This window comes from Castor canadensis, chromosome 15 (assembly GCF_047511655.1).
Source record: "Castor canadensis chromosome 15, mCasCan1.hap1v2, whole genome shotgun sequence".
NCBI lineage: Eukaryota > Metazoa > Chordata > Mammalia > Rodentia > Castoridae > Castor > Castor canadensis.
This window is the reverse complement of record NC_133400.1, coordinates 57,504,157-57,519,899: the sequence shown is the minus strand read 5'-3', so window position 1 is coordinate 57,519,899 and position 15,743 is coordinate 57,504,157. Positions and strand designations below refer to the sequence as shown.

At 37.6% G+C, this 15,743-nt stretch overlaps 2 pseudogenes; one reads left to right on the top strand and one right to left on the bottom strand.

The window, feature by feature from the left end:
* Positions 1-2,386: 2,386 nt before the first annotated feature.
* LOC109677568 (cytosol aminopeptidase pseudogene) lies at positions 2,387-3,922 on the bottom strand (annotated as a pseudogene).
* Positions 3,923-3,963: 41 nt separating this feature from the next.
* Positions 3,964-5,511, top strand: LOC109677569 (four-jointed box protein 1-like; annotated as a pseudogene).
* The last annotated feature ends 10,232 nt before the right edge of the window (positions 5,512-15,743 follow it).

The window sequence follows — 15,743 nt, the reverse complement described above, 5'->3', positions numbered from 1 at the left end:
AAACACCACAACCCTGAGCAAACAATGGGTCAAAATAGAAATCCAAAAGGAAATGAAAGACTATCTTAGAATTCAGCAAAATTAGAACTAAGTGGGAAGTTTATATCACTAAAAACCTACATTCAAAAAAGAAAGCTATTTTTAACAAACAACCTAACTAGAAGTAGGAAAAGAACAAGAAACAAAACCCAAAGTTTGATTGTTTCAAAATTTGGTTTTGTCAATGGAAGTTGTGTTTCATTAGTCCATAAATTTGCACAGGGATTTCTGTTTCCATCGGTGATGGAACATCAGGAACCATTCTACATTGAACTACTTAAGTTCTGGACAAAAAATACATGAAATAGTATTCAGAAACCAGAAAACACAACTCATAATAGTGAAGGAAAACAAAGAAGGGCCCTAGTGATGATTTCAACTTAATGACTGGCCACAATTTCACAAAGAGGAATGCAAAGAAGTCCTAAAGGTCACCTTGAGTCCATGAGACAAAACTCAGTGTTTGAGGAAGACTGAGCAGCAGAAGCTTTCATTACTCCTGAAGATATAGTTTCCTTTCTACCACAGTTGGCCTGAACGCTCTTGGATCAGAAGGTTCGGTAGAATTTGGATATGCTGTAGAATATTCAGCTATGCTTTGTTGAAACATGGCAACTTTGGTGTTTAAAGCTAAAGTTGAAATGGGGCTTAATTATAACAAATTTTTTCCAACCAAGTTTTATTTTCCACTTATAATACCTAATTGCATCAGATATATTACATTATTTTTAATTCATTCTTAGTACTGTAGGCCATAAATGAACAATTTCTCGTTTTTGTGGGCAATAATCAGAAAAATGTCAAATAAGTTTTAGCCACTCTTTATGTTCATGAATTGATAAGTATTCAGCTTCAGTGAGAACCTCAGTATATTTGAGATGATCTATAATTCTTATTATCAAAATATATAAATTATCTCTTACACTTATCACTGGGCCACCATGAAGAACTGCAGTCATTTCAGGAGCATGTTATAATCACAATTCAAAGTCTCTCTTCCAAGTGCTAGAATGGCACTGCTCAAAAATGAGTCACTTTTTGTTTCATGCAGCCTTAAATATAGATTTTAATATGTGCTTCATAGCTAGCTGAACTCCATGACTCTTCATTTCTGGGAATCTGTGTTGTTACCAGACAATTGCTATTTAAATTATAATTTTTTATGCACTAAATAGAGGCTGTCAACACAATGATGTAAAATGAATGGATATGTACATAGTTTAGTTGGAGAAACATCTGTAGTTTCTGCAATTGAGTGAGTTTTTATGCACTCTAAAATAATTTAAAGTGTTTTACCATTATAAATTTCAAATTATAATTGTATAAGTTAGTTAATTTACCTGGGTTTTCTTTTGATTTTATTAGTGTATATTAATTGTCCAAAGGGGTTTCATTGTTATACTTCCATAAATGCATATAATGTACTTTGATCAAATTCACCCCCCTATGACTCTTTCTTATTCTCCTCCCCTTTTTCTAAACAATTTTATGTAGTTCTTATTTTTAATAACTCACTGAAGCAAAAGAAATATCAACAGCTTCCATCTCTGAATTCTTAATATCAGGCACTTTAATTTTAGTATCTTAAAGAATGAAAGTAATGATTATTATTTTTTTTTGCAGTACTGGGGATCAAACCCAGGGATTTGTGTATGCTAGCAAGTGCTGAACATTGAGCTACATCCTGACCTTGTTTCTTCTCTTATATTTATTTCTAGTAGTTGATGAAATTATCAACTTTCTTTTCTTTCACTCAGCAAGTTTTGCTAACTATATCAAGTAAATATTTCTCAAGCCTGTTGATTTTATTTTACAAGTGTTCTACTATTACTATTTATCACACACCTAAAATAAAACTAAAACTTCTTTTTCTTATTCCTAGTCCCCAGATCTAACTTCTACAAGGTGGTTGAAATTACTTTTCTTTTTTTTTTTGCACAAGAAGTTGGATTTATTATTTCTGACAACTGCATAGTATCTTCTATTTTGTCCATTTTCCTAGCACCAAAAATTTGAAGTACAATTTTTTTAAATAACATAACATTCTGAAGTGACCAGAAGTTTTTTTAAAAATTGCACATATAGATCTTAAAAATCATTCCAAGCAAGATACTATCTTTACCTTTATAAATCTTTGCATAAAAAAAAAATCAAGGCATCCAAATTTTCATTTTATTCTACATTTTAAAATATTTCCCTTGTTATCTTTAAAAGGTTTTCATCCATTCAAAAATATCCTGAAGCCCAACTGTGTAGTTTAAGACAGAAGAGGATTTTTAGGAGCATCTGAAATCACTTTTCCTTTTTGGTGGTACCAGGGTTTGAACTCAGGGCCTCACATTTGCTAAGCAGGCACCTCACTACTTGAGCCATGCCACTGACCCAAAGTACCTGAACTAAGCACTGTCCTGACTGAAGCGACATAAGAACTCAATCAGAGTCCGTGTGGGCCTCCCAGTCATGCCTTTCCACAGGTATGGAACCTCATCTTTATTGGTCATCACACCTGCTATGTCTGAATGTGCCCACTTAGGATGAGTCACGAATTCCTTGAGGAATGCTGCAGCTGTACACGCTCCTGCAGATCTGTATTTTCCAATGTTATTAACATCGGCAAGTTGGCAATCTTTAACCTGTCTTGTATAATGCTCAAAGAGAGGCATCCTCCAGACACGGTCCCCTGTTTCAATGCTGGCCTCAAAGAGTTTGTTCCACAGCCAGGATGAATTAGTAAAGACCCCAGTGGCACCTGACCCCAGAGCTATGTCCATGGCACCTGTTAGAGTGGCAGCATTGATGATGGCCTTGGGATTAAAGGTGTGTGCATAACAGAGCGGGTCAGCCAGGATGAGTCGCCCCTCTGCATCAGTGTTATCAACCTGGATGGTCTTCCCGTTCCTGGCTCTAACGACATCCCCAGGCTTGTTGGCCTTGCCAACAATATTAATGGGCAAACTGAGCATGGCAGCAGACACGATGGCTGAGCATATGGTTGCAGCTCCTCCCATGTCAAGCCTCATGAGGTCCATATTTGTAGAGGGCTTGATGGAGATACCACCACCGTCAAAGGTAATTCCCTTTCTGACCAGGACAAGGGGTGCTTCACTTTCAGTGGAGCTGCCTGTATAGTGGATTTCCAAGAAGACCGGAGGCTCATCAGACCCTTTGGTCACGCTTAGAAATGAACCCATTTCCTGCTGCTCAATCCAAGACATGGGTCTGATATGAACCTTTGTTTTACTACTGGCACTTTTGAGTTTCTTCTCAATAATTTCAGCAAATCTGGTTGGCGTCATCTCATTGGCTGGTGTCTCCATCAAGTGGTGAGCCAAGTTCTGCCCAGAAGCAAAGAGGACTCCTCTTTATCAGGCTTCCTGATCCCCACTTCTGTAGAGCTTCACAGATACAGCCATCTTCTTTTTCTGCTTTAGGTCATCATATTCATAGAGCCCAAGCATAGCTCCTTCTGTGGCAGCCTGAGGATCTCCACAGGGATCCATTTCCACAGACGACAGCTCCAGGTCCTGAACCTGCCTGCACCCAGCTGCGATAGCAGTTCTGATGTTTTCTTTGTCTTCGTGCCAGTTCTGCTGGTCATCTACTCCAGCTGTCCTTTTGCCAAGGCCAACAACCACCAAGCTGGGGAAGTCCTGATGTAGACCATAAAAGACTCGGGTTTTGCCTGCCTTCAGAGGTGGTCCAGATATGTTCAAAATTTCTCTAAGCTTTCCAGCCACTGACTTATCAAAATCCTCTCCTGCACTTGTAAACTGTGGCACACCATCTTCTTTGTCTTTGGAATAGATTCCTAAAACAAGACCCTTCATCATGGCTGCAGCTGTGAGACCCTGGCCCCAGAGACACCCCACTCCTAGATGTCTGACAGTGACTCCTGAAATTATTTTTGTAAAATTAAATATAACCATGTCATTTTGCTACAAAACACATTCTACAGTTCCCTATTACATGTGAGAAAAAGGCCCAGTGCTTTAACACAGCACCCATTCCTATAAGCAAGTTTATCCCTATGGATCACCTCATGTTCTAATACCCATCCAGTTGTAATTATCTATTCACCCTGTTTCTTTGTGGCATTATCTTCTTTTAAAATGACAAATATTTTCCTCCTTCAAATGACTAAGTCCTAATCATCCTTTATGGCTTCCCAAAATCTCCCTAACTTCCTCAGGCAGAATAAATTTGTCCATTTTATAAATTCATTGCTAATTACAAATACCTTCATTATGTGATACACTGTATTAAAGTGATTCATAATGTGTTTGTAAACTGTGAATTTCATATGCACAACAAAATTGTACAGTGTTCATTTTGGTGTTCCCAGAATCTGGAATATAATAAAACTTGTATTGAAATATCACTCACTATGGAATTTTTTCCAAGTTTACCATTACAAAATTATATAACCAAAAAAAATTAAACTATAAGTCTCAAGTGTTAGTATAGTTATAAAATCCTCTAAAGGTCAAACAGCTATGCAACATTATCACCTTCAATTTTTTGCTCTACAGGTACATAACTTTCCAGTGCTATTGGTCTTCTTCTTTATCCCTGTTAAAGAATCAATAACAAAAGGTTTTAGTATATCAAAAAATAAGAGTTTAAATTCCTCACCATGATGCCCCAGGGATTTCCCGAGTTCCTTGAGGAAGCAGTGTGGTGCCCATGTGGGGGCCTTAGAAGGCAAGAGCTCTAGGCGCTTTGCTGAGGGCACCAGAGCCATGCACTATGGCATCAATTCAGAACAGATCCAGGTCAAGGTCCAGTCCTACTACCTTGCATGCTTGCTGGGCTTCCAGCACCACGTGTTGCTGCAGGCACTGCCCTGGATAGAGGTTCCAGGTGAGCAGAGGGCACAGGTACAAGAGGAACTGCACGCTGGGCACTGGAGGGTGGGCATTGTGATGAGTCTGAGGTGCTTGCTGCCCAGCCTTACTGAAGTGAGCTTGAACTCTCTAAGAACAGCCTCTTAGGGTCCCTGCATAACACCAAGGTCAAGCTGTCAAACCTAGACCAGGCAGAGCTGGTGGACTTGGTGCAGTGGGACGGACCCGATCCTCTTCCACTACCAAATTGCCAACTTCGATTGGATCCCAAGCAGCATCTTCAGCCTGCAGTGGGACTCACGAGTTATGCAGCCCACCATGAGCAATCTGCCCCGCGAGCCGGGCTGGGCACTGGTCTTTCTGGAAGATGTGGTGGGCTTGAATATCAGGTGGCATACATGTGGGACAAGAATAACAAGCCGCAGTTGCAGTCAGCGTGCATGTTCCACAAGCCTACTGCCCGGTGAGTCCTGAAACTTCACTGTGGTCAAGGCACTGCAGCTGGCTTCTGCACCTCTACCTCAGTCCAGAAACTCCCTTCTCAGAGCAGGGTAGGCTTGCCAACTCCCAAGCTCAACTGCTGCAGAGCCGCCTTGCCAAACACATTTTGCCTCACAAGGCCAACTAAGGCTACCAGCGTGGAACTAAACATTACCCTTAGCAAGAGGGGGAGACCCAGACTGAGGTGACCTCTGCCACAAACTGGGACCAACAGGCCAATGCGCAGTTACTGGCTTGAGGACAAAGGTGTCTGTAAACTTTTCCATCCACCTGACCTTTCCTTTTAATTCCAGGCTATGTCCTTTCCAACTTCTGGGAGGAGGAACTCACTGAGGCTCCAAGCTAAACATTCCCTTCAGCCAGTATGAAAGATTCATTTCTTTGTCCCCATGGAGAGTGGATCAGAAGAAACTGGCTGTGGAGAACTAACCACCCCAACTCCCCTTTCTAAAAAGAAAACTTTCCTTTGAACCATTCAACTAATTCTGAAATTTCCTACCAAATGAAGCAATGGTGGGCCCAGCAAGGCTGTGACATTGGCTGGCTCAGCCCTCTTCCTGTGTTCCCTTTGTTCCAGCACCATTATGGTGGCTCACTGTTCAGAGCAGGGTACTGCTCCCAATAGTACAAAGACAGTAAGACCTCCTCAGTGCCCTGGGTGTTCCTGCACACCCTGACACAATTCCTTATTTCCTTTATCAAATTTGAGTTATTTTTAATATTATTCTTATTTGTAGCTATAGTCAAAAGCTGTTATACTTTACAAATTCTTATACTTATATGGACTCTCACATACTAGTAGAACTATAGCCAAATGAGAGTAATTTTACATGTTAACTGTTATTAAATCTTCAGTTTACTATTTTGAAATATAAAAAACTTTAAGCAAGTCAAATAACAATACAGACAACTCAAAATATTTGCAAGAGTAATTATAGAATAATTGTTACACCTATTTTTTCTAAGATTACCCTTACTCTGACATATTATAGAAAGAATAATTTGTTCTCCAAGACTATGACTCTCAATGGAGCTACTGTTCTTTAATCTAGATGTGAAAAACTTAGTCACTTTTGGTATCTGAAGCCCTTTGGAATAACCTTGTATTCTAAAAAGAAATGGGTAGAGGAGAGAGTCAGAAAGTTTCATAGAATAAGATGACATACTATAATGAATATTCAAGGTCATAAATATAGTTAAAGGAAGTTCAACAATGAGTGTCCAAAACCATAGTAAAAAAACCTAGAAACAGTAAATATAAATAAAAATATTTGTATATATGAAGCATAGGGGCCATTGAGAGTATCAGGAAGTTTTCAAAAGGTAAAACAAAGATCCATCCATGTAAATGTGTTCAGTTTTTATCATGGGAGAGAAATCATGACAAGTAAAACAAACAAATAAATAAAAAACAAAGTCAAGAAAAAGGCCTGAGGTGTGGAAAGAAAAATTCTAGCATAAGGAATTCCAGCTTGAGTATTCATTTTTTTTAATCTTAATCCAATTCCAGGTAATGACTACTACCTGGAATTGGATTAAGATTTTAAAAAAAAGCAGGAAGTAAATGTTGAACACTTTATGGGAAATCTTAAATTAAATGTAGGGAAGGTATAGACAGGGATATAGACTTGGGGGAGAAGGGGATCAGGAGACTTAAGGGAACTATATTTGCATCCCACTGAAGAATCATTAATTATAAATTAAGTACAAAAAGTGATGTATCAACTAGTTACAAGTGTCAATTTATTGCCTCTCAACTTAAAATCTATTCTTCAGTGTCTTACTTGTAATAGTAGAGTATTTCTTCCTTGACAGGTGACATAATACCACCTTTTATCAGTACAATGTCCTAGGCAGGCACTGGAGGAAGGAGAAACTACCGCATTTGTCTTTGCTTACTACTATGACGGTGTGTGATATACCTAGCAGGGTCCAATCTCAGGAAGTTTAAATGGCATCGCATTTCATGATGGCTTCTTGACAAGTTCTGTGGTGATGAATAGCATCACCAGAATTTTTTAGCACAATTTCCCATTGAAGAATCCTTGTGGACAGCTTCCCAATAAGAGGTACAACATCTCCCTGGTAGATGTCTTTTCCCACCACCACGGAAGCTAGCTTCCAATGTATGACTCACTGGCAGATCTCCAGTGAGATTAATCTTCATCACAGAACACCAGCAAAGTTCCCTGCCACATATGGATGAGAACTCTTTCCTCTTCAGAAGGTCTGGAACTTAGTCCTGGGTGAAGAAGAGGGGATCAGGGACATTCAGATTTGTTCCTTTCTATTTGTTTTTCCATCCTAAAGGAAGAAGCTGTTCTCTCTATCTACAATTCCTATAATAGGAAGTAACCTTTTGTAGGTATACTTCTATTATAGAAATTCTTTATATAAGTCTTTCCCTAATCAAATTGTCATATTATTTATGTCTCTAGATAAAACTGACATATGATATTTCCCTGGAGGGATTTAGTTGAAAATAAATCCTTTCATGCAAGACAGATGATGGTATGGGACTAAATACATAGTGGAAGTGACAGCTGTGAGAATTCATCAAAGACACCTATGGACACTCGTTCCAGCAGGACAACTCTGAAAAGGTGAAATTATAGGTTCATCCAACATTTCAATGTGCAGTTCACCATACACTCTGATAGTTTCATCATATTTCTGTTCGTTCATCATGGGGACAGATATTACCCTCAACACATGTACCAATAATAAAACCTCATCAGTAAAAAGGTTATTCTAAGATATTCAAATGTTAGCAGGCCTAAGAAGCCCTTAAAAGAGTCTGTTAAAAAGGTAGATTCCTAATACAAACACACACATTCTAATCTAGTAATATAAATTTATAAGAAATATAAATTGTTTAAATGAATGATTTTGAAAATGAAGAAGTTTGGTGAACAACAAAGTAAATAATGTGAATGGAAGTACAGACCAAGGGTAATACAAATAAAAGTCAAAGAATTTGGAGGCCAGTGTTTGGCCTCCAATCATGTACCATGAATGAATGTAACAAAAAGAGAGGAAGACAAAAATGTTAATGAATCAGAATGAAATCACCTGCCTAGAAAGTGTAAGACCCTGAGTTCAAACACCAGTACTGCCAAAAATAAAATGAAAATAGGTTCATAGATTTAAAAAATAAGAAGGCAGAATATGAGCTGAAATTTTGCAAGAGGGTGGAAAAATAGAAGACTTTGGCGAACCTCACTACTCTGTGAATATATTAACCAATATGCCATAGTCAAAGAACTACTACACGTTTCCAGTGGCAGTTATGTCAACTCTAAACAAAAGTGTGTACAGACTATGAAAGTCTTCTACTCTGGGCCGAAAGGAAAAATAATGAGAAGGCTCTAAGGGATAGATACAGTTTCTCTATTTACCCTTTAATTTTATACTCCAAGTGAGTATGCCTCTTCTCTTTAAAGAACCCAAGCTTTAAGATTATTGAGTTAGAATAAATTGTAGACATTAACAGGGGAAGACTGGAATAGCAGCTAATCACTAAAGCTACCATGGAAATCATCTTTTATGTTAGTGTTATATAGAGAGTCTAGTCTCTTCCAAAATAGAAATAAAAATGCTTGAAGAGACCAGTGTTTTCCAACTAGTGTTAAAGTATTTAAAATATCAAAAGTCCTAAAGAATAATATTAAAATAGCATATTAACTTTAGAGAAAATCAACAATTTTATGTCTGTGTGCTATTTAAATATACAAATTTTTTTAAGTTGATAAATGTTCTCTAGTAACTCTTTCATGAAAATTAGGAAAAGAAAAATTGTTAAATTTCCATTATTCAATTTTAGTAGAAAGAATATGTCAATCAGACTTGGAGTACTAGATCTGAGCATGACTATATCATGTAAATCATGAGAAACACTTTTTTCCTTTATTGTTGTGAAGGGTGGAGGTACATTGTGGCATTTATGTAGGTTCTTACAATGTATCAAGTATATGATACTTGATATATTCATCTCCTCAACCATTCTCATTCATCACCTCCCCTGCCTCCGTTTAGAGGGAGTAATTTCAACAGGTATCATTTTTACATTTATTACATGCATATAAATTTTATTTTACTGTATTCATCCTCCTATCCTTTTTGCCTAATACCTACCCCATCCCACTGGTGCAAATCCTCCCCCTTGGGCATGACTTGATCTACTTTCCTGTTTTCTGATTTTGTAGGAGAAAAAAAGAGAACATGAAAAATTTGGCATTTTAGGTAGAAAAAAAGTAGCTACACAGGAGATTCCTGAGAAACATTTTTTATCCACTAATTCTTATGCAAACTAAAAGATTATAAGTAACAATTGGTAAGCAAAAATTAACTTATACACACTTCAAATTCGTTTTCAAATAGTTCAAAATATTAAGCAGGAGACAATATGCTTTGCCTCCTCTACTTGATTGACATATTGCTGAAACCACGTTTTTAAAGAAGAAGGAAAAAAAAGAAAAAGTTAGTGAGTAGTTAAACTTAATGACAAGTTCAACTCCTGCAATGCATGGAAGGTGAGTATGTGGTCATTCCTATGATTTCTTATCCATGAAGTATCAGTTCTGACCCAAGCATCACTTAGGGCTCAGAACATGGCTGAACACAAAAATTAAAACATACCATGCAGAAAATTTAGGATTTCTCTCACGTCCTTAAAACCTAGAAACATTTTCTTCATTTACATGTAATCCTCTATTAATTTTAGTAAGCTTAAGCTTTAATATACTAGACATATTTTAAAAAGAGAGTCCAAAATCTCAAAAATAAAGTTCTAATTAATATATTTAAAAATAAAATTCTACATGATGTACATTATAATATTTAAGTCTTACAATTTCCAATCATCAAAATGTACTAACCATTAAATATAACTTCATAAATGTATTTCAATATCACACTATTGTATTGAGAGGTAATGCTTTAGTTCATTATGTAAAGATGATTTACTGCTTTGTAACTTACAACTTTAGAACAAAAATACATAATCCATTGTCCCAGAGTCACTTATGATGCTGCTGGATCCATAGGGAACACAGAGAAACAGGCAGTTTTTTTGTAAATTATGTGAACATATGTTCGTTGTGCTGGGGAATTCATTGTCACAATTCTGAATAGTCTTACATTTACACTGGTTTGATTATTCCCACCATCTCCCCAACTTGACCTCCTCCTAGCCTCACTTAAAGCAATTCTAAGAGGTTTCACTGTTCTATTTTATGTATGCCTCTGCAGGCCATTAATCATATTCCTGTAACCTTCATCTCATTGATTCACCCCCCTCTTCTGCAAGTACCCTGCTGTGCACTGTACCTACTTTCCAGACCTATATTTCCTTATTAATTCCAAAGCCAATGTTCAAAGGGATTTCTCTGTGTGTATACTTTACTTTGGTCAGTTCAACTCCTTTAGAGAAACAGGCAGTTTTAAATAGGTGCATGAACACTTCCAACATTCAGAGAAGAATAACCAGGCATTAATTAATATCTACATCCTTGTTTTTCCCTGCAATGGATTAGTCTTCAAACCTATTGTCCTGACTTTTCTGCTGCATGAGGGTCAGAATTATGACAATCTTGCATCTGGAACCTTGCCTTCGTGGCATAGGAAATTCATAGGACTCTGGAAATGTACATAGACATATGGACATTTCTTCCTTCAATGAACTACAGAGAGAACAAAGGGTCCAACTAATTGAGCGGTCTCTCACAACTGATCCGAAGTGGCATTTACTAGACCGTAGGCATGGCAAAGATCAAATCAGTGAGTTGAAAAAATGTGCAGCCTGATCAAGAGTATAGGCATTTGCCACAGACCCTCTCCCTCCTTCACATAGAGTGACTGGGAGATCAACTCCCAGCATCTCCCTGAGAAAAGAAGGAATTGGACCTTCCACCTAACACCCCAAGTTTTCCCTCTGTTTCTCATAGAATCAGATTCTGTCTTGTTTACTTCAGGGCACTGGCAGTACTTGGCACCCTATACTCTCCTGGAGGACACAGAAATTTTGCAATTTGAGAAAAGACAAATGTTTGGGAGTGTGGCTGATAAGTGAAGTTCATTTCCAAAGGCCTTTGGCACTACAAGGCCACTTCTCTGGTATCAATTTTCTGTGTTAGACATTTTTCATCACTGTGACAAATTACCTTACATAAATATTCTAATGAAGTTATTACTTGTTTTGCTTCACCGTATCAGAGGTAACAGTCCACGTCAGCTTGCTGCATTCCTTCTGCCTGTGAGGAGGCAGAATATGATGACTGAGGACTTGGTGGAGCAGAAACATTTACCTCATAGCAGCCAGGGAGCAGAGAGGAAGAAGGGATAACCTTATATATTTTTCAAATCCATGCCCCCAGTGGCCTACTTCTTTCAACTAGAGACCACTTTCTAAAGTTTCCACCACTTTCCAAAGTAGTACCATTAGCTCTTGAATACACGTTCAACACATGAGCCTCTGAGGGCCATTTCCTATCCAACACATAACATATATGGAGATAGATTATCAAAAATAAAGGGGGAAAATAATACAGTTCAAAACTAATTATCAGATACTTCAATATAAAACTTTTAAAAAGAACAACATCTAAAGAGAAGATGATATGGAAAGAACTTGAGTAACAGTAGGAATCACCTATAATCAGCAGACATACATAGAACAGAACACTCCATCCAGCAGCAGTAGAACATGCATTTTTCTAAGTGCAAGTGGAATATGCCAGGATATGTTAAGGCCATGAATAAGCCTCAATAAAGTTAGAAAGATTGAAATGGTGATAGTTATGTTTTCTGATCATAAAGGAATGAAGCTAGGGTTCATAAAAAACTGAAAAATTTACAAATATGAGGAAATTAAGCAGATCCTCAAACAACTAGAAGTAATGGAAAAAAACATGAAGGAATCTATAAAGTACTGATAGATGATTTTTGGCACCCTCGACTCTCCTGGAGGACACAGAAATGTTGCATGCTGATGACTAAGAACAAAAATATATCCTACTGTTATGATCTGCATCTGCATTGCCACCCAAAGGCTATATGTAAAGGCAAGCTTCCAAGATTTTGGAATGAGATTGGATCAGAGGGCTTTTATGTTATCAATGGATTGATCCATTGATGGATTGATAACTGTATGAACTATTAGAAGGTGACAAAACTTAGAAGGTGGAATTTAGTTGAAAACAGTGAGTCCATGAAGCCATGCCCTTGGGAGGTTATATCTTGTCTTTGGCCTCTTTCTTCCCTCCTCCTGCCCCCCCCCCTTCTTCTTTCCTCAACAAAGTGACCATGAACTAAGACCTTGGAACCCATGAGCCAAAATAAAACTCTCTTTCATTTAAATTGTTTCTATCACAAATTTTGTCACAATAAACAAAGCTAACACACCTACCAAAAGTGATGAATTTCAGCAAATATCAGTGTCCAGAAGAAAATATACACCTGTAAATAGCTATATTAAAAAGAAGAAAGTTTTAATTTTACTCTTAAGAAATTAAGTAGGCCATGAGATCCATCCTCTGGCAACAAGGGCTGCACTCTCACCCTTTCCCTTCTGCCCTGGAAGATCATCAGTGTCCTACAGGGACCCTGGGCTCCTAGGCTTGGCTCCCCTGAGCAATAGCCAGTAGAGCGACCTTGGTTTACTGCTCTCCCTCCCTCACTCCCATGTTCTGTCTGTTCCACCACAGTGCAGCCTCAGTCTTCCACTGCCACTGAGGCCTGCCACAGCACCGAATTCTGTACCCACCATCCAGAGGTGACCTCCCTCCTGCCCTCATGATGTGGCCCAAGGTCAGCTGATGCTGCTGGTGTTCATGGCCACACTGCTAATCGTACTGCAGCTGATGGCCTGTGGCTGGCATTTTGTATGACATCTATTCTCATCTAAATTTGTTTGTATCCTAGGAGGGAGACCATGGGTCCTATGGGTCTGAAATGGAAAAAGATCATCAGCCTCTCCACACGGGATAAAATCAGGGCACCTACTGATGAAGGTGCTGACCCCAGGCACCATACAGGACAGACGGAATTGTGAACTTCTGTCTTCAGTGACAGAGGTCATTTTAAAGTGAATGAAGGAATTGAAAAATTTGTACTTGGATTTAATATTCAAGTTCAAAAAGCATTTGCATGTTAGTCCTGTAGAAATACAGGGAATTAAAACCAAATTGAACCACTGAAAAATTCATCTTAAAGAGTCTTTTGCTTCTCTCTCTGCTTAACATGCTTGTGGTTTAGTTCTTGGGCTTTTTTTGTTTGTTTTGCAATGACAGGAATCTGTTAAGCATTTCAGGCAGGAAAGGAAACATTTTGTTAGTTGTGAAACATACTTTTTCCTTTACATTTTCACTTTCTGAAATTGGGATGCATCTCATTACTGTCAGCCAGGTGATAGCCATGTCCTCATCCTAGTTTGTGCATGTGTGGATTTACAGCTCATTGTATTATCATCCTTTTAAATGTGTATTCTTGGTATCAAACATATCAGCTTGAGTTGGAATTTAAAAATGTCTTCAAGAAGGTTACATTATGATTCAGCATTGAAAGGAAAGGTTATTGCATATGCAGAAAAGCAAGGAAGCAGAGCCTCGGGGCAGAGACACATTTGATATTAGTGAAGCAAATATTCATCCTTGAAAGAATAACTGAAATTCCATAATTTGTTGCAAGAAAACAACAAAATAATTTTTGGGATGTAAGAAAGGAAAATACTCACAAGTAGATGAAGCTGTATTATGTTATGTTAGTAAGATGTGCTCAAAAGGATTGTCTATCATACACCAAACATTGCAGTTGAAGGCGGGAGAAATTGCCATGATCTTTGGAATCAGTAAGACAAAATTCGAAGCAACAAGAACCTGATGTGACTTATTCATTCAAGCAGCAGAATTGTCATTATGACATCAAACAGCATTTAATCCAAAGCTTCCTGCTGCCATTAGACAGAAGGGAGGTTTGGAGCACTCTTTCAAGAAAGGCTGAATCACCAGTTCTCTTGACACTCAGGACCCTGTGTGGGAAAATGCAGACATTGGTGATTGTGATTTGAAAAGCGATTCAGAAGACTATGAAGTTACAGTTAAAACTTTCGCAATTTGTTTCACACATTCTTTAGTATGCACAAAATAGGTGTGAAAAAAATCTGTTTAATTTTTAAAGCCCTATTTAAAATAAACATTTTCTGTGATACAGGCCTGTGTCAAAGTTTAATGGGCAGTAGTTTTTCTTAGTGATGCAATAGTGCATTTTACCCAATTAAAGGGTTCTCAGAATAAGCAAACACAGTAACCCTGTTGAACAACTTTTACTGATACTGTGGCCCTTTGGACATCCTAAAAGGGAATTCAGAGAACTTTGTATATTTGCTGGGGAAGATACCCAGCAGAGCTGAGTCTTCATTGACTTATTGGATTTACTGTGATTGTGTACACCAAAATAAATGATATTGTTTCTAGCATTAATTTAATGTGTCATATATGAGGTAAATATCACATTATGATGGCCATTAGAAAAATAATTAATGCTCCAAAGCATCTTGATACTGGGAGGATATTTACATTAGATTTGTTCATATTGTGATGCTTTGAGCTCTGAGTTCTTTTTTATGTTTGTGTTTTGTCGTGGATATCTAAGTTTCAGATGCTAATAGTTGCTGAAAAACTTTAGCTGTTGAGCTTTCTGTTGTGTCAGTATTAAAAAATGATTGCCGATGTAACCCTACCAACAAAAATCTGTAGTTAGTACAAAACTCTTATTTTCCAAAACATATTTTCTATTTTATTGTTTTGCTGGGTCGGGGTATTGAGGCATTTACAAATTTTCTTACAATATAGCAAATGTAACATATTTGATTTCATCTCCTCCATCATTCTCCTTTACATCCTCTTCCCTCAATTCCTGGAATAGTTTCAACAGTACCATTTTTCCATTTACATAAATGTATTCACAGTGTTATTTTCACTATATTCACCCTTTCATGCCATTCCTCACCTCCTCCCACTGCCACTTGTATTAACCATTCCAGACAGGATATGTTCCACCTGGAATTTTATAAATGAAAAAGATAACATTTTTGTTTGTTTAAGATAGCTACACAGGGATTTCCTTGTGACATTTCCATGTATATATGTTATATAAGCTGAATTGGTTCATGTTCTTTTTTTTCTTCTTTCTACCTTTGTCCCCTTTTTATGGTGATTTCAACAGGTTTAAAAATTCTGTGTTCATTCTTGTATAGAGTACATCAATCATATTCACCTTCTTAACTTCCTTCTTTTATCCTCCCCCTCTCTTACGTGACCTCCCCTTAGCAAGTCACGGTCAAAATAATCCATGTAAAGATAT